The sequence below is a fragment of the Motacilla alba genome, chromosome 2 (assembly GCF_015832195.1).
Source record: "Motacilla alba alba isolate MOTALB_02 chromosome 2, Motacilla_alba_V1.0_pri, whole genome shotgun sequence".
NCBI lineage: Eukaryota > Metazoa > Chordata > Aves > Passeriformes > Motacillidae > Motacilla > Motacilla alba.
In genome coordinates this window covers 3,582,120-3,607,253 of record NC_052017.1, presented here as the reverse complement: position 1 = coordinate 3,607,253, position 25,134 = coordinate 3,582,120, and positions in this window count along the sequence as shown.

Sequence of the window (25,134 nt, the reverse complement as noted above, 5' to 3'; positions counted from 1 at the left end):
GAGCCACTGGAAAGTCTGACCTGAACCACAGCTGAGGGAATTTTGCCAAAAGCCAGAGCTGTGCAGCAAATAAAGATGGCTTGTGCTGATTTCTGCCATTCCCATCTTGCTGCTTCCATTAACACCATTTCCTCCCCTCCTTTCCGCACTCCTTCCTCTCCTCTTTCAGGGTAAAAACGAGCCTGCCAGACAATGCATTCACAAGTTAACACAGTGCAACAGACTGTGACTACATTAAGAGCAGCTCACAGGCAGGTTTTACATCCAGGCTCCGGGGAAGGAGCAATGAAATAGGAGGATGGAGCTTGGCACTGCTCTGAAGCTGAGCAGCTTCAGCTATAAAAAGAAGCCTTTTACACAGATATATAAAATGAAACAGCATCTGAAAGCCTCTCTGCTTTTGGAGAGAAGATGAAGCAGCAGCACACGAGCACCAAGCTGGGGAGAGAGCACCTGGGTTGGACATGTGCAGGAGAAAGCTGTCCAAAGGCCAGGGCTGCAGTGCTGTGCCTCAAAGCAGCCCTGCAGAGGGTGCACTCAGGCCCCTTGGGGGTTTGTCTGGGCAAGAGGGGTCCCAGGTCTGCTTTGCTCCTTGTGGGCAGATGCTTCACACATGGCTTTCCCCCTCTGTGGGTTTGGAAGCTGTTTCAGGATGCAATGTGAGCATATAACTGTTTACTGCACTCCTCTAAGCAATTTAATGACCCATGGAAACTCTTTGTACAAGCTCCAGCTCCAGCACTGTGACATTGCCCAAAACCACTCATTTTGTCTTAGGATTCTGGGCCAGGACTTCAAGCGCAGAGGCTCTGGAAGTGTGAGCAGCAGACAGGGCTTGTCACCCATCACCCATCACCCGTCACTTGTGAGCATCTGTCAGTTCCCTGCTGCCCTGGGTCACAGCCCAGCAGCTCCTGGGAGCAGCATCCCTCACCCAGAGTGTCTGGAGTTTGTTTTGAGACTTCAGGAGTTCAGTCCTTCAGCTCCTTGGCTGCAGTGATGATTTTTTTGTTCTGGGGTAAAAAACCAGGGGCCTTGCTGCCTGTGTTTTTCTCTGCCATCCTACACTGGATATTGCTATTTTGTGTTGGTTTAAATAACCTCTTAAAGACTTTGCTCTTTCTTTTGGAACTTGTAGTTCTGGGTTGCAATCAGGTCACCTCTCAATCATCTTTCTGACAAACTGAAGAGACTGAGCTCATTAAATCACTTACCAAAAGTGATTTCCCCAGCCTCTAATAATCCCATATATTGCTTCTCCTCCCTGATTGATTTATCCATATGCTGACACCAAAAGATATCATGTGGGTCTCACCAGTGCTCCCAGTTAAGGGTTTTTTTACCCAACTGCTCCTCTCCCAAAACACCTAAAAACTTGATCAGACACCTTCTCCAAACCCAGGCTGTGACCACCAGGGCACACTGAACTGCTCAGATTTATACCCACAAGATTGTCTTCAGAGTCATTGTTTTCAAAACACTTTGTGTTCTCCAAGAATTACCTGCATTCTTAGAGGCAGCAGATTGCATTTGTCTGCAATAAAAAGACCATTTGCACAAGCCTCCCTGACAAGCAGTCAGAATTGCCCCCCTCTAAATGTCTTGTCTTCATTATTATTTATAGGTGCTTCATCATTTTGACACCCAGAAATTTTATAGGCTGTGATTGCATATTTACTTTGGGATCATTAATGACCCTGTTGATAGTGCTGGGCGAGGAGCCAATCTTGTAAAGTGCCAGTAAAGCATCTCAAAAAGTCATTTCATTAGCTACAGGAATGCTGTTGCCCTTGTTCTTAATCATTTGAGAGTGTTTCTATGGATAAGAATATCTATTCACATGATCTATTGCTCATTATTGCCCCAAATATTGTTCAATATTAATTAAAAGCATTTGAAAGATGCTTTGGAGTATTTATACACAAATTTTTCCAATTTCCCTTGATCAAGTGTCCAACAGACCCATGTTCAGTAGAGCCATGCTGGCACATGGGATAATTGCATTGTGCCTTCATTAATCAAATCCCATATCAGCTTTTCCATAATTCTGCCCAGGGCTGGAAATCCAATAAACTGGCATGTAGTTAACCAGATTATTTGATACTTAAACTTCTAAAATTAGGTCCTTGCTGAGTTCTCAAAAAATCCTGTGATACATCCCACTGAATCCCCCAAAAATGTGACATTTCCAATTGTTTGGGCTTAATCCACTCTCAGAGATGCTCTGACACAGGGGCTCTGTCCAACTGAGCTGCAGTGGAGCTGCTGAGATTGAATAAATAATGAAAAATTGAATAAACTATGCTCCCAGCTCCACTTAAACACCTTAACACAAACCAAACTTTGTTTATCTACCTATATAATTCTATAATCTGCTCATCACCACAGCAACCAGAATAGGATCCCCTCAGAATACCACAAGTAACTGCATTTGGAAGGAACTTTTCCTCCAGAAATGTCCCTGCTTAGCTTTGCATTAATCCCCAAGGCCACTCACTTCACTCTAACACTGCAAGCTCAAGGAAGCACAAATGTGTGAACTCACAGCCACAGAAGAGGTTTCAAGAGATATCTGATGCTTACCACTTGAATTTATGGATGAGTTAGCCTGCTTCTCTCAGTGTGAACAGTTTTGTCTCACAGCTTTAGGGAGCTCTGCTCACAGCCCAGGATTTACACACTCCCTCTCATGAGAGCAGAAACACGTCTTGGGAAATTAAAAGTGTTTGTGACCTCCTTTCTTGATTGGTTTTTTGGTGGGCTGGGTTTTTTTTTTTGGTTTTTCTTGTGTGTTTTTTGGGGGTTTTTTTGAGTGTTTTTTTTTTTTTAACAGAAAAATTTCAGCTCTGTAGATAATGTCCAGAGCTAGAGACAGTACACAAAAAGAGTTACACTAGTATGACTGAATTCCACTCTCCTTGAATCCAGGGTTTCTAGTGTGCTCTATTAGGGTCCTGGACTCTTCTATTTCATGGCCATTATTGCCTAGATTGTCACAGAATAATTTGGGTTGAAAGGGACCTGAAAAATCATCCAGTTCCCAATCCCTTCCATGTGGGTCAGTTCACTATCCCAAGTGGCTCCAAACCCTGTCCAACCTGACCTTGGACATTTCCAGGGATGAGACAGCCACAGCTTCTCTGGGCACCTCTGCCAGGGCCTCCCCATCCTCTGGGTAAAGAACTTTTTCTCCCTAAAATCCAACCTAAATCTCTCCTCTTTTAGTTTAAAACTGTTCCCCCTCATCCTATCATTATCCTCTCTGTAAAAAGCTGCTCTCCTGCTTTTTTTATGAGCCCCTTTCAGGTACTGGAAGGCCACAATAATCTCTCCCAGGAGCCTTCTCTTCTCCAGGCTGAACATCCCCAACTCCCTCAGCCTGTCCCCAGAGCAGAGGTGCTCCAGCTCTCAGAGCATCACAAGGACTGAGCATCCTCAGAAGCCACTACCCCCCAAAACCCAGATGGAAACCAAGAGCGGCTAAAATTAAAGGCTTAGGAAAAAAGAAAGAGGAAAAAAAAATTTTGGAACAGATTATTTCTAAAATTCTTGATTCAAACTGTAGATTTTAATGTGGCATCAGACTAATTTGAGAGGAAAGTGCAAAAATCAGCAGGTACCCTTTCAGTGCCTCTAAAGGGAGGCAAACAGCACACACATTGCTGGAGTCACAACCAGGATGGGAATCCAGGAAAGGCTCATTTAGGCCCTACACTCCTCTCTATCAAACATTAGGAAATGCATTTGATCCTGCTTAAAGAGGCAGAACTGGAAGTCATCCTCTCATCTCTCCCCAGTCTAGACACGGCTGGCACAGCCACATCCACCAGGAGGAGAAGACAAATCCTCAGCTAAGCCCAAACACTGGACCAGGAGTTCTCAGACAAGGTACTTAATGGTAGAATTTCAATCTCTGACATCTGTAAAATGTGGATAAAGAGCCTTACACACTGTGTGCCAAAGCTGTGAGGGTTAGGCAAGCTCTGAGCCATGCCCTGCAGACACCATGCCCTTGCTCCAGAGCTCACTGTTCACAGCCTTTGATCCTGCTTTCAGAACCTCTCCAGCAAGCAGTCATATAAATAAATGTCAGGCTGCATGACTGCATAATTATACAGAGCAGGAAGAAGGCACAAAAGCTCTCAGTAAAAGGAACAGACACTTTAAATAATTTGTATTAGCTGGAGTGCAGTGAAATATTAAGCTGAAAGAAATGGCCTTCAGAAGTTGTAATCTTGCCCTTTGTGTCATTCCCTGTGGGTAAGAACACGCTGTGCCCTGGTCTGGAGTTTGATTTCTGGGCAAACTGCTGGTTCTTCAACCCAACCCAGGGCAGTGACTTCCTCTCAAAGGTGGTCCTGGAAACAGCAGGTCTTGGAAAAGGGCAGATCGTTGTGCAGTTCAGGAATCCAGATTAACAGCTGGCTTAAAGCTTGGTTCATAGAAGCACAGAACGGCTTGGGTTGGGGATGACCTTAAAGATCATCTCATTCCAACCCCCCAACTGAACACGTGACCCCAACATTGTTCTGTAGGTTTTGAACAACTGTGAACATGGCTTATAGTTCTGAGCTCTGTAACTGTGGCCAAAAATGAGACATCCACCACCACGTGCCATCATTTGGTCAGGAAAAATACTTCAGGTTCTTATTCCTCAGCTTGGAAAGAGAGTTCCACACCTGCCATGTTGTGACTCCATTTTTTTTCCAGCATTTTTTTTCCTCAACAACATCTATAATCCCTTTTTGATAAAACAGTTCTACACTACAAAGAGCCCCACAAAGAGAAATAGTGGGAAAATAAGAGAAGTTTAGGGAATAAAGGATTAAAAAGATGGCTATTAAAGAAGAGGGCTTTCAAGAAGAATTCCAGATGAAATAAGCATAGGAAACAGAGGGATAAGGTGAGGACAGGAGGTCAGAGCTGCTATGGGGAGGGGACCAGCTGAGGCCCTGGCACAAGAGCGACTGCTGACATGTGTCAGCATTAACAACCACTTTGTAGAACAAACACCAAAGGGCATCTCCTGGGTTCTGACTCGCTCATTCCCATCAGCAGGGCACTTTTCCTGTCAGTGTTTCTGTCTATAACAGCCAAAGCCTCCTGCTTAATTAGTTCCATGTGGCACCACCATGGACAGAGCCACCTGCCCCCCTGGCTGTGGCCCAGCTGGGTGAGAGCTGATTTCACTGTGGGCACATTTCCATGCCAGCACTGACACCCTCCTCCTGACGCTGTTTTCCACCCAGAGACTGCCAGCTTCCTCTGCCAGTGGTCATTCCCATCACCAGCAGCCACAGGCTGATGTCCCCTCTCTCTCCTTTGGGACAGGTGGTTCCATCAGAGCAGCTCTCCATCCCAAAATAACACATTGGATGGTGATGTGAGCAGCTTGGCACAGGAGACACTTGGAGGCTGTTCATCGAAGCTGACAGCCACTGTCCACTCCCCCAAACCTGCTCCTGCAGGCAGACACCCACCCCTGTCCAAACCAGCTCGGGGGCTGTCCCCAGCAGTGCCACAGTGTCACACGTGGCTGGGATGGCCGAGCACCTCTTTCCCCTGTAGCAACAGCAGGGTCTATTTTGTGTTTATTTCCTGGCTCAAATCACTCAGTTTGTTAGGTTTGGCTTGATGCCACGCTCAGCTGAAGAGCCAAAAAGCCAAGGGCAGAGGGCTGCTGTTTCACCTCTGATAGATGGGAACTGAAGTTACTCTTGGCAGCTGACTTGAGGCTGCTGGAAAGAAAAAAAAGGGACCTGGTTGCCACAAGGCAGTGCTCTGCAGGTTCTGGTGGCAGGGTTAATTGGGATTACTTGAGCTTGGCTTAATCAGCACCAGGAACATATTGTTTTCAGGATTATTTTGCTGAAGAGTGTTTAGAAATGTCGTGGTGGGTTTTGATTATGGTCAGAGCAGCTATGGGCTCCATGAATGAGTAAAAAAAACACCCAAACAACAATGAAACAATCTGATCTCTTCAATGTCATTCCAAATGTTCACTGGAAGTACAGAACTGCACAAAATGCACAAGTCTGATGTAAGACAAAAGTCTGACAAAGCCAGGGATTTTAAATCTTTTGGAGTTTTTTTTTTAATTCCAAGAGCTCTAGTCCCCAAAGTTGATCAGTCTCTCCCTGCCTTTTGTATAAATTTCAGAAACACAGCAAGTGTTTAAGGCACACATGCAATAGTCACATGTTGAAGTTTTGTAGGTGTTCACATGCTATGAGAAAGAATTGATAATATCATTTAACTTTTATAAGCTGTCTTTTTATCAGGAGACCTCAAAGACAGCCCTCAAGCAAAGGGCACCAGCTTTTGATTCACACAGTCAGAAACTGCAGCACCATTGATTCGTGCAGCATCTGCCCCCTTGCTCCTGGAAGAGCCACCACCACAAAAGGTGACTGTGGGGTTGAATTTATTGCTTTAACCTTCACCCAACGTGGCCTCTCAGACACCTCCTGCTACAAAACCTGTACCCCAGCCTCTATCAAACCTGATTTGGATCTCAGCTGATGGAAGCAGCTCCCCAAAACCCAGTGGAGCCGTATCTAGGTTTGCCAGATGAAGATCAGCTCCTCTATATTTCATGTAAATGTATCCCTGCAATTCACCATGTCTCTTCTAAGTGTTTCTTAATCTTTTATTATTTCTGCGTCAAGGACTGAAGAATTTTCTGGCTTTGTATAATTTCTCAGACGTCTGAGAACACCAAAACATTCAGTTTTAATTCCTCTTTCTAATGGATAAGTATTTAAACCCGTTCCTAATCAGTCAGCCTTACTTTGAGGGCCAATCTCTGAACAAGGAGACTGTGACAGGAACGAGCTCTGCCATCTAAGTGCCACAGATGCCTCTGGGCAGATTTAGACTTAATGACAGACAAACCCAGCTCCAGCCAAATCCGTGGCAGCCTGTTTTCATCTCAGCAGGCAGCAGGACTGAAATCTCACTGGAATCTGGGGTGGGGGTGGGACTGGATTTTTTTCACTCTTGAAGAAGAAAGAGGTGAAAAGTCAAGAATATTGAAGTCAGTTGGGAGTTAAGGTCTACCTTCCAGCAGATATCTTTATGATCTTTCCCCCACAAGTTCTAGGTCTAAAACTGTTGTGTGGAAGTGGCAGACCCTGGGACAGGTGGCAGGGACTTGTGTCAGTATGCAGTGGAGATGTGGGGGGACAAGAAATGATCTTTAGTCACTCAGATACCTTGTTAATCCTGGGCTCCACATTAATGTTGGAAATGAGCCACTGACCCCAGCAGGCCCTTAAGTGTTAGAAAATCCTCGTGTGACCCCAAGAGCCTGAACCACGCAGGCAGCCCTGTCAGAACCTGCTTGCCCACAGCTCCAGACTGTCCATAATTCAGGGGTTTGTTTTCTGGGTTATCTTTTGCAATGGTGTTCTGGTTTATTGGCTCAGAGGGCTGCTCTAACTTCTCCTACTTGGATACCCTGAAGGAAGCACAGTCCTGAGGGGACACATACACAAAACAGGCTTTAAAATGTGAATTTCATGAGGTCCTCATTTCCCCTGCATATAGCAAATTATGCAGTATTGCAGCATTACTCACATTTCAAAATTCAACAAATTTGATGAATTTTGAACTTGTCAATCTTCTCCTCAGTGCTTTGATTTATGATTAACGGCATTAAAGCCCATGGTATGGAGGTTGGAACCAGATCCACCCTGTCTAATGAAACTGTACCATGATCCACTGGGTTTTAGCATCTTTATTTATTCTCCAGGTTGGTTTGATCACTCCACAAATTCCATGTTCAGTCAAGGCACTGGGCAGCAGTTGCCAGAGGAAGCCTGTGCTTATCAACTCACTCCTCCATGAGCTCGGCAGATATTGTTTCCAGCTGGAAAAATCTGAATTGTTTCCAAACGTTTTCCTTCCTGAAATACCAGGAGCAATAAAAAGTTTACTTTGCTGGGCAAGCTTGGCTTTCTCAAATCTATCCATTTCCCTTCTGCAGGCCTTCCCTCTGTCTCACAGGACAAGAAAGCTTAACCCAGAAAGCAGATTCACCCTAGGCAAAGTGGGCTGTGGGAGCATCTGGGAGGTGTAGGTGAAAAATGATGAGTGGTTCAGGTCTGCACAGTAGAAATGAGCATTGTGATACGGCCAAATAAATGACAGTAACAGTAGAAATGATAACAACAGCAATAATAATAATAACAACAATGAGATAATGAAATAAATTACTCTTCCTTCTCCTCCAGATGTTCTACAAATGAGCTTGCCTGTAGCTGGAAGCAATTTCCCTCCATCTCTGATTCCTCATGCCAATATTACATCCGAGTTTTGCGGATATATTGGATTTTCTACCAGCTGTCACAGGACAGCATCAGGATTTTGCCTTGGGGTGTGCATGTGTGTTAGGTAAACCCTGCACACCCAGAGAGATGCCAGAGTGATGGAGGAGAAGCTGGACCCAGCCCAGCATCAATTATTCCTTTGGAGATGGAGATGGATTTCACCTCTCTTCAGCCACCTTTGAACTCACGTCTCAGGATTTCACAGGTACAGTGACAGCAAATGATGCTCAGGTAAAATGCTGCCTGCTTTGGGAAGGCTGTGCAAAGTTATTATTCCTTTCCACGTGGAACACAACTTCTGGAACGTTCCTCCTGCACAAGGAAGATGTTGAGAAATTTGAGTGAGGGACATGAAGGTGGTTTGGGGTCTACCAACCTTGGGGATGTGATGCATGAGGAGAGCCTGGAAGAGTTTTTTCAGCCTGGAGAAGGCCAAGGGGGATCTAAATTACTTCCTTTAACTATCAAGTCAGGGAAAATAGAGATGAGGAGCCGGACTGCTGAGAAGGGCACAGCAGATGGACATGAAACAGCAGCTACAGGGTGAAGGGAGGCAAACTCCCAGCTGAAAAATGAAAACTGGTTTTGCCATGACAGTGGTGGAGCATGGGAACAGAGCCTCTGAGAGGCTGTGAAACCCCACAGAATCATGGATTGGTTGGGATCAGCAGGGATTTCTCAAGACCTTCTAGCCCAACCCCTTTTTTTTTAAACAGTGACAACAGGTTTCCCAGGACCATGTCCAGATGGGTTTTGAATATTTGCAAAGACAGAGGCTCCACAACCTCTTGAGCCAATGGGTTCCAATGTTCAACCACAATGTTCAACCAACAATCCATCAGAGGAGATTTTCAGGACTGCACTGAAACCTTGAGCAGCCTGGTGTGTGATAGAAGCCAGCACTGCTCTGGGCAAGATTTTGGGAACAGACCCTCTAAGGGTCACTTCCAACCCAAAGAGTTTCATGATTTTCCAAATGATGCCCACAGAGTTGTCAAGGCTCCAGCTTTATGAATTCAAAAATCCATTAGATAAGACAGACTCCAGATAAAATAAAATAAGGCTATTTTTATTGGTATGAAAAACCACAAAATGCAGCATTAGGGGGTTCCTCTACACTCATTCCTGGCAGCAACAGAGCAAGAATTAGCTCAGTTTCCCAAATTTCACTCCAGCAACTTCCCCATCACCACCTTGATTCTTAACTTTCCATCCTACTTTTTGTATCAGCTTAAGTTCATGAACTCCAACTTCCCATGTGCCTTTCAGCCATAAGTGCACAGTATTATTCTTTTAAAACCAGAAATGGATGAGAAACATGTGCAAAGTAAAAGAATAATGCAGAGCAGGCAGCTGGGGTCCTGCATCTGACGTGTGTCCCACTGTGAGGAACCACCTGGAGGGGAGCATGACCTTAAATTTGTGCATCTAACCAGGGTAAGGCTGGGTGAGCATCTTGATTAGGACTCACCATGACCCAAAAACGCTGTAAAATGGGATTGCTGGGAAAGATTGTGGTGAGTCTGAACCATGAAAAAGCTTAACTGCTGCTTGAAAGCTGTTAATTTTGTCCCTGCTGCCAGCTGCTCTTGGAAGAGTGGCCCAAGTGGCCCACAGCTGTCTTGTTTGTGTCAGTCCCAGGGCATTGCCCTAGGAACACTGATAGAGCCAGTCCTTGAATTATTGACTGTTTCCCTCCAGAACAGTTTGGGTTGGAAGGTTAATGACTCACTTGTTCCACCCCCTGCCACGGGCAGGGACACCTCCCACTGTCCCAGGCTGCTCCAAACCCCATCCAGCCTGGCCTTGGACACTTCCAGGGATCCAGGGGCAGCCACAGCTTCTCTGGGCACCCTGTGCCAGGGTCCCACCACCCTCACACTGAGGAATTTCCTCCTAAGACCTCATCTAAACCTCTCCTCTTTTAGTGTAAAGCCATTCCCCCTTGTCCCATCACTCCGTGCCCTTGTCCCAGGTCCCTCTCCATCTCTCCTGGAGCCCCTTTAGGCACTGAAAAGAGCTCCAAGGTCTCCCTGGAGCCTTCTCTTCCTCAGGCTGAACCACCCCAGCCTCTCTCAGCCTGTCCTTGTAGAAAGGTAGAGCTGATATTCCATTTTTTTCTGAGTTATTTTAAAACAAGGACAAGAAATTACACTGACCCCACATGTTGTTAGAGTCATGAATGCACTCACTCCCCAAGAATAAGCAATTTTAAAAAGACATATTTAGGTAGCTACTTAGGAGAGAATAGAAGTGAAATTCAGAGAAGCTCATTATCACAAGTATATTGACACTAAGGCAGAATTATACACATCTGCTGAAGACAAAGCCACTGCATTGATTCCTTTTCCATTTTCTAGGTATTTAGCAGCTATTTAACCTTCCTTGCTGAGAGGATGATACCTGGAATTTGCATCATTTCTGTGTCTGTCCAGTACAGTTTGTGGTAGGACTGATTTTTCAGCACCAAGAGCACTGAGGTACCACTGGGCCTTCAATAAGTGCTTCAACAGCTGCTCTTAGAGCTACTTAGAAATTTCTGTGCAATAAATAGCACATTTTCCCTGAAAGCAAAAGCCTCATCATTTCCATGCTCATTCAGCCTGAAGGTTTTCCACCCATGCTGGTCAGTTTTACACCCAGCACTGGTGCCCTGAGTCACCTGGCAAAAACCTCTTTTGAAGCAAAAAAGTTGGTAACAACTGATTTAATTAAAAAGATACAAAAAAACCCCCAAACCAAACCAAAACAAACCAAAACAAAACAAACCCAACCAAAAAAACCCAACAACAACAACAAAAAAAAACCAACAAAAAAACAAAAACAAAAAGAAAAAAAACCAAAAAAAACCCAAACCAAAAAAACAACCAATGCTGCTGCAAAATGAAACACTTCCAGGAAAGGATGAAAATATCCATTAATTCTCTTAATTATGTCAGCATCAGGGGTCCTGCTGAGATGGGGCTTTGTTGCTCAGGTTGCTGTAGCATCCTTTGGAGATGGTGCCAAAAGAAAAGAGTGGATAAGAGCAAGACAAGGACATTTATTCTTGTTTTATACTGGGAGACTCAAGGGGCAAAATGATTAAAAGGCTTCTGCAAAGGGTCACCAGAAAATCTTTCAGGCTGAGAACAGAGTCCAGACGCCTTTGGTCTCTTCAGGGCACAGCTACAGGCTGTTTGTCCTTGGCACCAACCTGGTAAAGCTCTTTTTACTCTATTTTTGCTCAAGTCAGACAGAAAATTCCCCCTTTTACAGCCTGAAGCCTCCATATAATAGGTGGAAGTGTCTGACAACAGCCACAACACACAGACTGCTCCCCATCAGCGCCATCATCACCCCAGTTCTGCTTCACACACCAGCCACAGCCTCATCGCCAAGTCCTCTGCAGGAAAAATCAGCTTTGCACCCACCCTGTGACCCTCTGAGTTTTAAAGAATAGCAGAGGAAGGGTTTGTAACCGGTTTGGTGCTAATCCCACCCTTAAATGGGAGCTGCAATTGAATTAGTGCTGGTGATTTCCTCTCCTCTTTGTGGTCATTGTTCTCCACACAGCCTGGAATTTGATCTTCCAAATTCAATCAGAAATTGGCCACCAATTCATACTTGCAAAAATTACTGGGTTCCCTCCAAATCCTTTTTTTTTTTTTCTTTTGATGCAACCTGAGAGCTATCTCATCTCACAGCATCAAAATTGTGCGCTGAAATTTGAGTTGTAACAACCAATTTCCTCAGAACTGTACTAAAAATCTGATTATTTTCTCCTTCATCAGAATGGCTTGAGCAACTATATTCAGAAAAACACCTAATGTGCCCCTCAATGCAAACCCAGGCATTCATATTCTACATCTGCTCAAACGTGACACAGCAGCCCTAGGGCAGAATGAGGGCTCATGTGGCATCAAGAAAACTCTGTTTGGCCAACTCACTTGAGCACATCCCACCATAAACAGGATTGTTTGAAAGTGATACCACAAGTAGTTCCTATTTATTATGTGCGTATGATAACACTCAAAGCAAGATATAAAATATTCAGAAAACACGTGTTGCTCAAACAGAAATGCCAGACTTGGGGATGAAACAGATGAAGGAATTGAAGAAATGAGACGTGTTAAGGAGCCTGTGAAAAACACCAATCACTTGTTTTAAAATTTGAAAAGTTTAATAGTAATAAAATAGTTATAAAAATAGGAATAAAAATGAGAGCAATAAGAATTTGGACAATCAGAGTTAGGACACTAAAGGACAATAAAAAGCAAAGAATTGCAGATGTCGGGGTGCTGGGCACTCTGCCACAGAAACACATTTTGCTAACAAAGGGTTAACCCTTAAAAGCAACAGCCTGTTGCATATTCATATATCATACAGGATGCAAACCTTCCTTTCAAACTAGGGATTTTTCTGTTTATTGTCAACTTCCCCCCCTCATCTTGTAAATCCTTGGTCCCCACAAAGTCTGGGTTTTCCCAATAAGGAGGCAATAATTCTTCTCTTGGGTCTTGTTGTCTTGTTGCTGTTATCTCTCTGTGAAGAATTTCTTGATTATCTTATCCATTCCTTGAGCTAGTTACAAAAAGTATCTTACATCACATAGTTTCTATTTTAATATTATCCTACAGCCTAAAAACTATATTCACCACGCTACTTAAAAGAGATTAATACAGGATAACTTTCTAACATAACACATATAGTTTTCATTTTAATATTTGTGAAGAGCCAATCATATAGTATGCATTTTTCACAGACCCTAACCCCAATACCCCTCATTTTTTAAAAAAGTCATTCCTCCCTCTCAAAACAACATTGAACATAAATAGCATTGAAAGAAAAACAGTACAGCCAAAGAAAATTGCAGCAGGGGTAAGGAAGCCTGATGTTTCAAAACAATAAAGAAACATGATTTCCCTAATTCCTAAGTTCCCAGGTACAAGCTTTTTACATTTATGACAAAATTGATGGCAGTCATGCCTCACACAAAGGAAATAATTGAGAGGATGAAATGGTTCCACTCCAAGTGGCTGCTTTCAGTGCAGTGCTTGAAAACAAAACGAGATCCATCGAGACAAAGCAGCAAAATTACTACACGGTGATGGAAGAGCATCCAAGTGGTTGTTTGCTGCTAAAATCTCCAGTGCCAATAATGCAATGAAAACATGACATTCTGAGGGAGCTTTCCAGACTCCACAGCAGCATTCCCACTGCCAGGCCCTTTCCCTGTGTGTGGGTTGAGGTGCTGCTGTTCTGGTTGTTGGGAGGCTGGGATGCACAGTGGGTTTTTTAAAGGGGGAACAGCAGGAGAGGGGGGCACCACAGCTGATGCCTTAGAATTTTTTTTTTTTTTGGTTGTTTTTTGTTTGGTTGGGTTTTTTTGTTTGTTTTTTGTATTGAATTTTTTTTGTATTTTTCAGATCCTGTACTGCTTTAGGGTACAGCTCTAAAACTCCATAGCCTGTCAGCTGCTGTTCTCCCATTTTGTTCAGACAAAACAATTCCTCTCTGGGCCTGAAACTCAGGGACTGTCTCAGGCCCTGAGAGATGTAAACAGCAGTGAATTGAGGGGAGAAAACACAGAGTAAATTTTGGGGATTTGTGAAGGAGTTTTGAATGAGTTAGAGATGGAACCTCTGAGTTGTTTTTGATGATGTGGTTTATTGTTCTTATCTTCTACATAGGCAGGAAGGGTGAATTTGGCTCACACCATTGCAGCATGTTTCAGAAGGACACAAGACTCCTAGTTATGAGACCTTTTAAGGATTTATTCACCAATAAAACACTGCCAACAAGGATATTTGTGTGTTTGACCCAATTCTTAAATATTCTGCCTTATGGACTTGTGCTGCAGTGTAAGCTCTCTTAGCCAATCATGTTATGACACACAAACCCACAGTACCTCTGTAACTACTTGTTTACCTCTGTAACTACTTGTTTACCTCTGTAACTACTTTTATTTTTTTCCATATCTTAAATTCTAAAACTCAAAACTTTCCTCTTCTTAACGTGTCTCTGCTTTAGACTATAAGTCCACATTCTCCATTCTAGCACCTCAGTTTGGAAGCCTTTTCCAAGGTCTCAGATCAAATCCTGGGTTTAATTCTAAGCTTTGGCTTATAGACCCAAAGTTCTACATTTGGGATTCCAACCGTAAACGACTTCATTACCTGAAGCTGTAATTGGAGGATTAACCCCAGGTATGTAAATGGGCCAAACTTATAATTGTGTGAAAAACTTGTGACCATTGCCCATCCAGGGTAAAGCCCCTCTTGGGACTGCCCAAGGTGAACCTATTGAAGGCCCTCAATAAATACTCACCTTTATTCTCCTGGCCTAGCTTCTATTTTAGGCAACCACTCCAAGGCATCACAGCCCCCCAGACACCTCTGCCAGGGTACTGTGGGGCACAACCACCCACCCCAGAGACCACCCACCCTCCCCAAGGGTGCAGCTCAGTCTTGGCACCACGTCCAGCTTGCCACAGCCCACCCAAGAATGCCCTCCTGGCAGGCACATCCCCAAGGGCATAACCCAGAGGGACAATTGCTCCAGACCCACAGCCCCCAGTGTCAAGGGCAGCATGGAGATGGGTTATTTTGGGCACACAGAGGCCAGCTCAGGTGATTAATTCTTCTCCCACACTTGCACATGGGTGCATTCACACTCCTGTTAGTGTGAAAACCAACCTCATGCTGCCACTGGAGAGGAACAGCTCCTTTGTGAAGCCTGCCCAGGCTCCCAGAGACTGGAGAGCGCAGAAAACTGATGGGTTTGGGGAAATGGAGGCACCCACACTTCCTTTCCCAGGTGGTGCCTGGATGAGAGCACAGCAAGGTGGAAGAGCTCAAAAAATCCCCATGCTAGGGCAGGATGGCAAACAGAGGGAGAAAGAGGCCAACAGGCTGTGCTGGGGTAACCTGTGATCCTTACAGCTCCTCAGCAGGGCTGATCTTCCTGCATCCTGCCCAGGCTCCAGGGAAGGAAATGGTGCAGTGTCCATTCCATTCTGCTCCAGCAAGCTGCAGAAACTTAATTTAATAGATTTCTATTTCCGCACCTGCCTTTCCCTCTTTGTTCCCACTGAGAAGTTATCACAAGGGCAAGGGAGGGTTATCCACAGAATGATGCTCTCATGCAGCCTTGAGAACTGCTCCACCAGGGAGCCCAAATCTCACAATTTCTAGTCCACTGTGCCATGCCACATTTTGAGAGGGTGATAAAGAAGTCCAGATCTCAAGGAGAGAGATTTTGTGTTTCAGTTAATGCGTCTGAGGCTGATTTATCCTTATTTTTATTTTTCCTTTTCAATTGACTCACTTTCTACCTCGTCCAGCTCCCCTTGTGCTCTCTGTGCTCAGCTGCCACTGCATGGGGCAGGCAATCCCAGTCTGGGCAGTTTTCACAGCAAATAACCACACACCAAGAATGAGAACACAGTTCCTGAGGCTCATTCTGGTTTTTGTGTCAGGCAGCTCCTGCAGCTTCTCACCAGGGCACAGATTGGAAATTCTCCATTGTCCCAGTCTCAATTATTATAAAAAAGTAGTAGAGAGAAGGCAAATTCTGCTAACGGAGTCAGGAGAGCAGAAAAATTACCTGCTCGGAGTGATTCATCATCTCAGACCACTGATGTAATTCTTTCCCAAATTCAATTACAGCTAATTAAAAATAATTCTCTCATCTGAGTTGATCACTTGTGGTTCCAGGTTCCAGTTAAATCCTGCTGTAACAGCGACCAAAAAATCAAACACTCCAAGGGAAACTGCAAGGTCTGCTCCTGATGCAGCCAGGGTTAAACCAGAACACCCTGAGCTGGCAGCCTGCTGGCACATGGGCTGCAGCAAAGAAAGATGGAATTACAGTCCTGAGCATCCTTTTGCTCTCCTTGTGCCCCCAGCTGAGGTCAGATTGTCTGGGAGAAGCAGCACTCCAGAAACTGCTGCTGCACTTCACACACAGCATCACACGGACTCACATCATCCCATTTGTAAAAGGGTTTAAAAGCCAAGAATTCCTCTCTCCTGCATTCAGTAGGATCATGTTGGAACCCTGGCTGCTGAGAATTTTAGACTTTCTGTGCTGACAGGCACTGACCCCCAAGAGAACACTGCATTTGACCTGAGGCTGTAGAGAAAGCTTCCAAAATTGAGTGATAGAACTGAAATTATGGGTGTGTAGTTTGAATGGAAGTGTGTAATATCACATAGTAGAAAACTTAAAAGTTTTAAAATATAGTAATATATATAGAACAAGATAAAAGTTTTACAGCAGAAGCTAGTCCTTCTTCTTCATGAGTTTAAGTAGTATTGTGTAATTAAATAAAAAAATCCACATTACGAGTCACAAGTAGTTAGTTATTGAGTTAAAGTTAAAATCATTTAAGTGTTATTTCTTAATTTCTTAATTAAACAGTTTATCCTAAATAAGCTTTGTAAAGAAAGAAATACAACTCCATTTTTAATTTATTTGAGTGAAGTACTGTAGAACTCACAGTTTGTGAGACTGTAATATAAACAAACACTAATAAACATCTAAATCCAAACAAGAAATACCGTCTCATGTGGCTGTCATATTTTCTGGAAAAATCCCTTCGCCCAGGATTTTGCTCCTGGGAAGCTGAGAAGCCTCAGAGAAAAAGGAAAACAGTATTATCTGATTTGCTTCTCCTGGGTTTTGCTGCTTTGGAATGTGTTTGGAGATTGTTTACCCACAGGTGATTGTTTCATTGGTTTTATGTGAATTGTTTTAACTTAATGACCAATCACAGTCAAGCTGTGTCAGGACTCTGGAAGGAGTCACGAGTTTTTCATTGGTATCTTTCTGGCCTTCTGTAAGTATCCTTTCTGCATTCTTTAATACAGTTTAGTATAGTATTCTTTAATATAATATAGTATCATAAAAATAAATTAGCCTTCTGAGAACATGGAGTCAGATTCATTATTCCTGCCTTCATCTGGGGAACGTCACAAATACAACAGTCTCACACATTTAATCCCAACCTTAACAAAAAAAGAACGAAAGAATCCACAGGATCAGATCCCACCCAGGAATTAGGCATCCACATTCTGCACAGCAACTCAGGGAGCAGCTACAAGTCATAAAACACCTTCCTCTGCTTCCTGCCTGTGGCCATAAGTGTTTAACTCCTGGGAGTCTCTATTAGCAATTCTTTTATTGTGTTATGTGGGTAATAAACCAACTACTCACTGGCTTTTACTGACAAGAGCAGCTACAGGACTTGCAGCAGCAAAACAAAGCTGGTGTTGGCTTTCAAGCTGCCAAGATCAACACAAGGCAGAATGGCAGTGACAGGACATAAATCATGGAAGGACATGGTTCAGGAGGAAAAACAATATTGTGGTGTTTTCACCCTCAAGCCAGGCAAGACATGCTAATGACTGACCTTATTAAAATATTGGAATATGTTTCATCCCACAGGCTGCAGGACAGAAGCCACTGATTGTTTTCTGGGTGTATCAGGGCACAGAAATGCTTCTCAAAAATGTGATTTTCCCAGGAGGAGTCACTGTTCTCTGACGTCCCTTCTTGAAGGGATCAGAATATGCTGCTAGGAAGACAACCAGAGTGGATCTCCAATGCAAGGAAATAACACTTCACAGGGGGAATTTCCTCTGGCTCTTGCAGAGAACAATTAAGCCATGTTGCACATGATGTAATTATACACATTTTTACCACCTTTTGTGTCTTAATCACAATTACAGTGTGCTTGGCAAGGCATCACTCAGCAGCTCACAATCACAGCCTTTGACTGCATTATTTCATTCATTAAAAGATGAAAGCAGCCAAGGAAAGCTGCAAACACAGGCTCTGGTTTCTGGTTTCCAAGCACACCCAGCTGACTGGAGGGGCAGAACTCTTTACTCATTTTAAATGAATTACTCTCTATTAGGCTACACAGCATCTTTTTTGGCACACTTCTACTACAGCTGAGAAAATGCAAGAATCAGTCCCTGGGTAGATGCTTTCTTCGTCTTTATGAGGTGCTTTTTTTGGTGTTTTGAGATGGGAAGAGGAGGTTCCTGCCCACTCTCAACATGCTGCGTTGACTCCATCCCGAAGGAGAAACAGAAGTAGTTTGCAAGGTTATTAAAAAATAAATAAATAAAATATTCATTGTGATTTTTACATCTTCCATCCATGTTGTCCTGCTCCAAGCAAGGCTCAGCTTTGAGCCTCTCTCAGCTCTGGCAGAGTTCTGCTGTCAGGGTCTCTGTGGGGTTCCTCTCCCACACAGGATCTGCTGAGGCTGGAAATGGAGTCGGTCTTCTGCACCCACACTGGGGACAGCATTTCTCACAGATTTTCACAGAACTTGGAGGAATGCTAAAGATTTCAGGTCTCTTTCCTGCATCATCTTCCAGATCATGTCTTCCTAATAAGGATATTAAGGATTAACAGATAGGAAATGGAAAAAAAAAATAACCCCACAAAAAACGTTAACAAGACAGACGGAGAAGGACTTTTAACTAGGGCATGGAGAAATGGCTTTAAACTGAAGTGGGCAGGTTTAGATTTTGGCAAAAAAATTCTTCCCTGTCAGGGTGGGAAGGCCCTGGCACAGCCACAAACTGTGGCTGCCCAATCCCTGGAAGTGTCCAAGGCCAGGATGGACAGGGCTTGGAGAAACCTGGGATAGTGGAAGGTGTCCCTGCCCATGGCAGGGGAGTGGAACTGGGTGAATTTAAGGTCTTTTCCAACCCAAGCCATTCTGTGATTAAGAAAACATTACCTTTCCCAAATTGTATTTAAATATTGTTGTATAAATTATAGAATAGAACAGAACAGAACAGAATAGAATAATCTCAGATGAAGGTGATTTACAATTATCATCTAATCCAACTGCCTGACCAAAATGCATGTTAAGGTCATTGTCCAAATGCTTCTTAAACCCTGACAGTCTTGGAGCACCAACCACCTCTCTAGGAAGCCTGTTCCAGTGTTTGACAACCCTCTCAGTAAAGAAATTCTTCCTCTTGTTCCGTCTAAGCCTCCCCTGGCACAGCCTTCCATGAGAAATTGTTACTTTTTCACTAAAGGAATCATAATTCTCTCAAGCACTTGACAGTCCCTGGCACATAAGGCCAGATCAGCTTTTCTCCTGGAATCAGACTCATTCCTCCATCTTCACTTTGCTGTCAATTTATTGCGGTGATGAAAAAAAGGCAATGGAGAGGAATTCAGTCGATGGCAGTGCAATACATAAAGCATCCAAAAAACGAGTCTGAGCCAGAAATATTTTAGTTCTGGAGCACAGTGAAGGAGAAGGTGGCACCTGGCTGCATCTTGCCTACAAAGAAGATACAATCGTCTTACCAAGAGCCCTGGCAGTGGTGAGGTTAGAGGAGATACAACCAGAATTTGGCAACACATTAATATTCTATGGCTAAACTTTTCACCAGCTTGGTGATATTTCAAATATCAAAATGACATCTTTTCATGTTTTAGGGAGCAACCTCAGCCGACAGCTGATTTGTGACCCAGGAAACAGGAATTACAAAAGAGCCTACACCTTTTGTAATAGTATTTTACACCTCTCCACCATTTTGTAGTAGTTTCACCTTTCCCTGTTTTTGCAGCCAGGTCCTCTCGTTTTATATTGCACCCCAAAACCAGCTGCTTCTCTCACTTTCCACATCCTCAAGTCTTCATGGAAAGCTTCCTCTGCTCCTCCCAGAAGATATTTTCATAGCAGAAAATCGAGTCACAAAATTATTCCACTCTTGGTTCCAAAGTGTGCTTCAGTATGGTATAAATTCACTTCCCAGTAAACACAGAGGGCACCATCACTGATGTAAACTACAAATGTTTAGACTCAGTTTGATTCTGAGATTGATTGCCAAAACAGAGAGATGCTTGTAAATAAGGAAATTTAACAAATGCTTCTTAATAAATAGTTGGGGGAAAAAATATCTGCAGTTACTGGTCTGTTAACACTCTGCAAGTGATTGATTATGGACTTATGATAATGGTAGTTCATTTTAAGAGCCTCCACAGGGATGTAAATCAGCTTTAATTAAAAGATGATATGAAAAATCACTTGTTGAAATATGAGTTTGTGAATAAAATTCAGTGATAAATTACATGGCTGATTTAATTGGAAAGAAAGCTCTGCCACACTTAATTCAGCTCTGTTTATTTTCACACAAATGTATGCACTGAAAGCATTTTAAGGGTAACTCTGGTATGATTTAAGGAAAGAGAAGCTGCAGTCTGTGGCTCAGTAGTGGCACTCAGACAATATGGGGTGATTTACAGGACTTAAATGGGGCTGGGGAAGCACATCTAAAATACAGCAGCGTGTGCTGAAGGATTCTCACTTTAGCAATGGCACAGAATTTCCAAAGGCAACTCCTCTGTTTAAACATTTGGCTTTTAGGAAGTCTGAAAACACCAAGAGGTGTTTTTGGTGGGTTTTTATTGGATTTTTTCCCTTTAATCCTAATCCTCCTTCTGTGCTACATGCAGGCATACCAGGGAGCAACCCCAGGCTCTCAGAGAAACCCCTGGTGAATGGGCAGCTGAAAACCCTCTCATCAGAGAAATGCTTCCTCCTATTCCATCTAAGCCTCCCCTGGCACAGCTTTCCATGAGAAATTGTTGCTTTTCCGCTAAAATAATCATAATTCTCTCAAGCACTTGTCAGTCCTTGGCACACATGGCCAGAGTAGCTTTTCTCCTGGAATCATTTCGAGATGTAAATTAGAGGACACACGACACAGAGACCTGTCTCTACTGATTACAGAAATCCTGGAAGGAACCAAACCCAGCCTTCACTCCCAAAGGAGCTGATTTTTGCCTCTGCTGGAGGGCCTGGGAATTAACCAGCATGGTCAATAACAGATCAGAGAAAGCAGGGAGCCAAGATGATTAACGGGGTAGACTTCTCCCTCATTGGTATGGCAGAATGTGGAGTGATTTTTTTTCCACAAAAAAGCAAGTAAGACCATCAGGGATTGAGTGGCCCTGTTGTAACAGGAAAGATTCTTGTTTTTTTGAAATGTGTACAATACCTATTTTTTGCAAGTCAATCCTCCTGGGATAACCGGGCATCTAGGACCTGTCATTTTGCCATCCATGTATTTCATACTAAACACAATTTTTCAGTTCGTTCTGTTCTGAGTCCGATACCCCAAAAATATTCCTGAGAAAGTATGCAGCCCAATAATGTGGGTAAATAAATCTTTACATGTTTGGGCAGGACTGTTTTTGTGCTTGATTTCTATTGCCATAGCAATTTGCAGTGGGATGGTTGGTACTGAAAAAAACACTGGCTTAGAGGAGCCACCACAGGAAAGAGCGATAAAAGAGCTGCAATGTCAGTATCTAATAGTAAAAAAATGTCAGCACCTTGTATCAAAGTGGTCACAGCCTGACAGAGGTCAAGGAGTGTTTGGAATATGCTCTCAGGCACAGGCTGGGATGGTTGGGGTGTCTGTGCAGGAACAGGAGCTGGACTCGATGATCTTGATGGATCCCAACTCAGCTTATTCTGTGATTCTGTGGTCCTTACTTCTTCAACAAGCTTATGATCTTCCTTTAGGTTGTCCAGAGAAGCTGTGCCTGTCCTTTGATCCTGGAAGTGCCCAAGGTCAGGCTGGACGGGGCTTGGAGCACTCTGGGATAGTGGAAGGTGTCCCTGCCCATGGCAGGGAGTTGGAATTGTGATCTTTCCAGTCCCTTGCAACTCAAACCATTCCAGGGTTCTATGGTTTATTTAACTTGCTGTGGAAATATTTGCATCTGGGCCTTTATGCTCAAAAAGCAGAAAAAGCCATTTGGAGTTCAGCTTTAGGAGGTAAATCCATGACTTGGAGTGCCAAGAGGATAAAATCTTGATTTTTTTTTAGACTAGATCCATCCAGGTGTGGTCTAGTGTGGTATTTATGGGGTCCCCAGGACTGAGAATCTGACTCTATGTTTTCAGAAGGTTGATTTATTATTTTATGATATTATTTTATATTAAAGAATGCTATACTAAACCATATTAAAGAATAAAGGATACAGACAGAAGGCTTAACGAGAATGATAATGAAAATTTGTGACTGACTCCTCAGAGTCTGACACAGCTGATGGTGATTAGTTATTAAGCTAAAACAATTCACATGTTGAATAAACACTCTCCAAACCACATTCCAAAACAGGCAAACAGGAGAAGCTGAGGCTTCTCATCTTCCCGAGAAAAAATCCTGGTCAAAGAGATTTTTCCAGAAAATATAACAGTAACAGTCTAATGAAAGGTGTCCCTACCCATGGCAGAGTGAGGAAGGAGATGCTCTTCATGGCCCTTCCAACCCAAATCATTCTGGAATTCCTTAAGCTTTCAGTGGAATACCCTCGATAGGTGTTTATTTATTTGGTCTGACCAAAGATGGGTAAGAATACTCAAATGTGAGCCAAGAAGGTTCAATTTCATTGATTTTCACTCCTCTTAAGCTGGACAGTAAGCTCCAGCTGCTCAGCACAGGTGTATCTCATTGGATCCCAACTATTCTTCCAGGCTTCCATTTCCAGGAAATGGGGAGACTGGCACCTCCAGGAGATGCCTGATCCCAAATTTTTGAGGTCCTACTCTGGAACAGATGGCACAAATCCCTCACCAGATCCCACCTTCCTCCTGCACTGGCAAGGCAACCCAACCCAGAAATTCAGCACCTTGTTCCAAGTGAGATGAGTCCTGTTGCAGGAAGAAATCCACCCAGCTCCCAAAGTCACCTGAGGAATTTGTGATCTCCTCAACCCACTGGATTCACTTTGCAGGGAGAATGCAGCACCTGCACAGTTCTTACATCTTGCTTTCAGGGTATCTTGGAATAAAAGCCTCCTTGATTTGTTTTTGGTACAGATCCCATGGACATGCAGAAAAGCTCATTATTAGTTCTCCCAGCATGCCCATGGAAAAGGGAATCTGAAGTGATTGAACACAATAAAATTATAACTCTGTTAAACCCACCTGGCTCCAGGATCCCTTCTGATGTGTTGAAAGCAGTGCTAAAAACAGTATGAAATTTAGCTGGGGGCTGATTTCATTGCAAGGGGAATAAAATGCCACACGTAGGGAGTAACTGGGACCCTTCACTCGCACATCAGGAAGGGACAGAGAAGCCAAAACCCTGCTGTTTGATTTACAACAGCCATTTTGACATTTTACAGTTGTGAGGACAGTCAGAAAAATGCTTGAGCAGAATGTAACAATGGCAAGAGACAAATTTCCTATAATTTTGTATTTTACTATTTTGCTTTCCAATAAATGCACTTATTCTAGAGTATCCTACTGTTTAGAGAGCCCAAAAATGCTGCCAGTCAAAATGAAAGAGGACAGAGTGGATCAAATTCAACCCCGGGTCAATACTGCTGGAACAAGAAGTTGTTTTGAATGACTAGAAGTGGAGAGAAAAGTAGAAAAAAACCCCAAGAAGTTGGTTGGAAATTGAACTCACCTTGCTGATGAAGGGCTCATCAAGGTCTTTAAATCATTATTGTGGATCTCCTTACTTGTGTCCTACCACTTGTCCTACACTTCTCTTTGTACTGAGAGGTTTTATGTTCCAAGCAGCTCCAGTTCCCTGTGCTGCTTCCCCAGAGCTGGCTGGGCCAGAATCTAAACTGATTCTTCCCCAGTGCCCAGCTGAACTTCAGGGAACTCTAGTACAGCTAAACTGTATTTTTGAGGCATTATTCAAACACTTCCAATGAGACTTTCCTTTTCAAGACCTGATTTAAATCAAGAAATCTTTGTTTTCGGGAATGTTGCATCATAAAATCAGGCAATTATTCTTGTAAATCTGTCAGGACTCTAAGTAATTATCTAATTTAGAGCAGTTAAAATAAAAAAAGACAGGAAAATTCTGCTCTCTGGGATGTGTTGCTTAGAGGAATTACCCTGGGGTACAGGGATGTGCTGATGAAATCTGTTCCATGGGGTGAGTTGGGTCAGGAGGGAAATATCCATGAATATGTGGCCAACTTGAAATGAGTGATCCTTTGGCTGCAGTCATCCTCCTTTCCTGTCCCAATTGCCCCAAATTAGAAAGATTATTGCAAGGAATCAAATTCCTGCCTTCAGCTGTCTAGACAAAGGTAATGGGGAAGACAAAACCAGACTGAAAGGACAAGAAGCAATGGACACAAACTGCACCAAGGGGAATTTGGGGAGGAATAAGCCACAACTTTTTTCAATGTGAGTCTGGGGCAGCACTGGGACAGGTGCCTGGAATGTCTGTGGAATCCCTGTCCTTGAGGATTTTCAGCCCTCAATTAATAAAATCCCCAGGCCACATGATCTGACTGGGAAGTGTATCCTGCTGGAAACCAGGGTTGGACCAGGGAGCTCCAGAGATCCCTTCCTACCTAAAAGGCTTTATCATTCTAACAAGCAGAGACACAGATCTGTAATTCTGCAATTCTGTAATTCTGTAATTAATTCTATAATTCTTACAGCCTTCTGAAGCAGAGGCAAGGTTGATCCAAGCAAGACCCTTCACCTGTCAAGCTGAAACCACAGGAACAGGGTCTGTCCTGCAGGGACTGTGGAAATCCCTCAGCATCTGCAGTTGACATTGAACCAGGATTTATCAAAGCCATGGGTAGAGCAGGTCTTCAGTGACATTTTCAGAGAATCACAGAATGGTTTGGGTTGGAAGGGGCCTGAAAGATCATCTTGTTCCACCCCCCGCCATGGGCAAGGACACCTCCCACTATCCTAGGTGCTCCAACCTGATCTTGGACATGTCCAGGGATGGGGCAGCCACAGCTTCTATGGGCAACCTGTGCCAGGGCTTCACCACCCTGACAG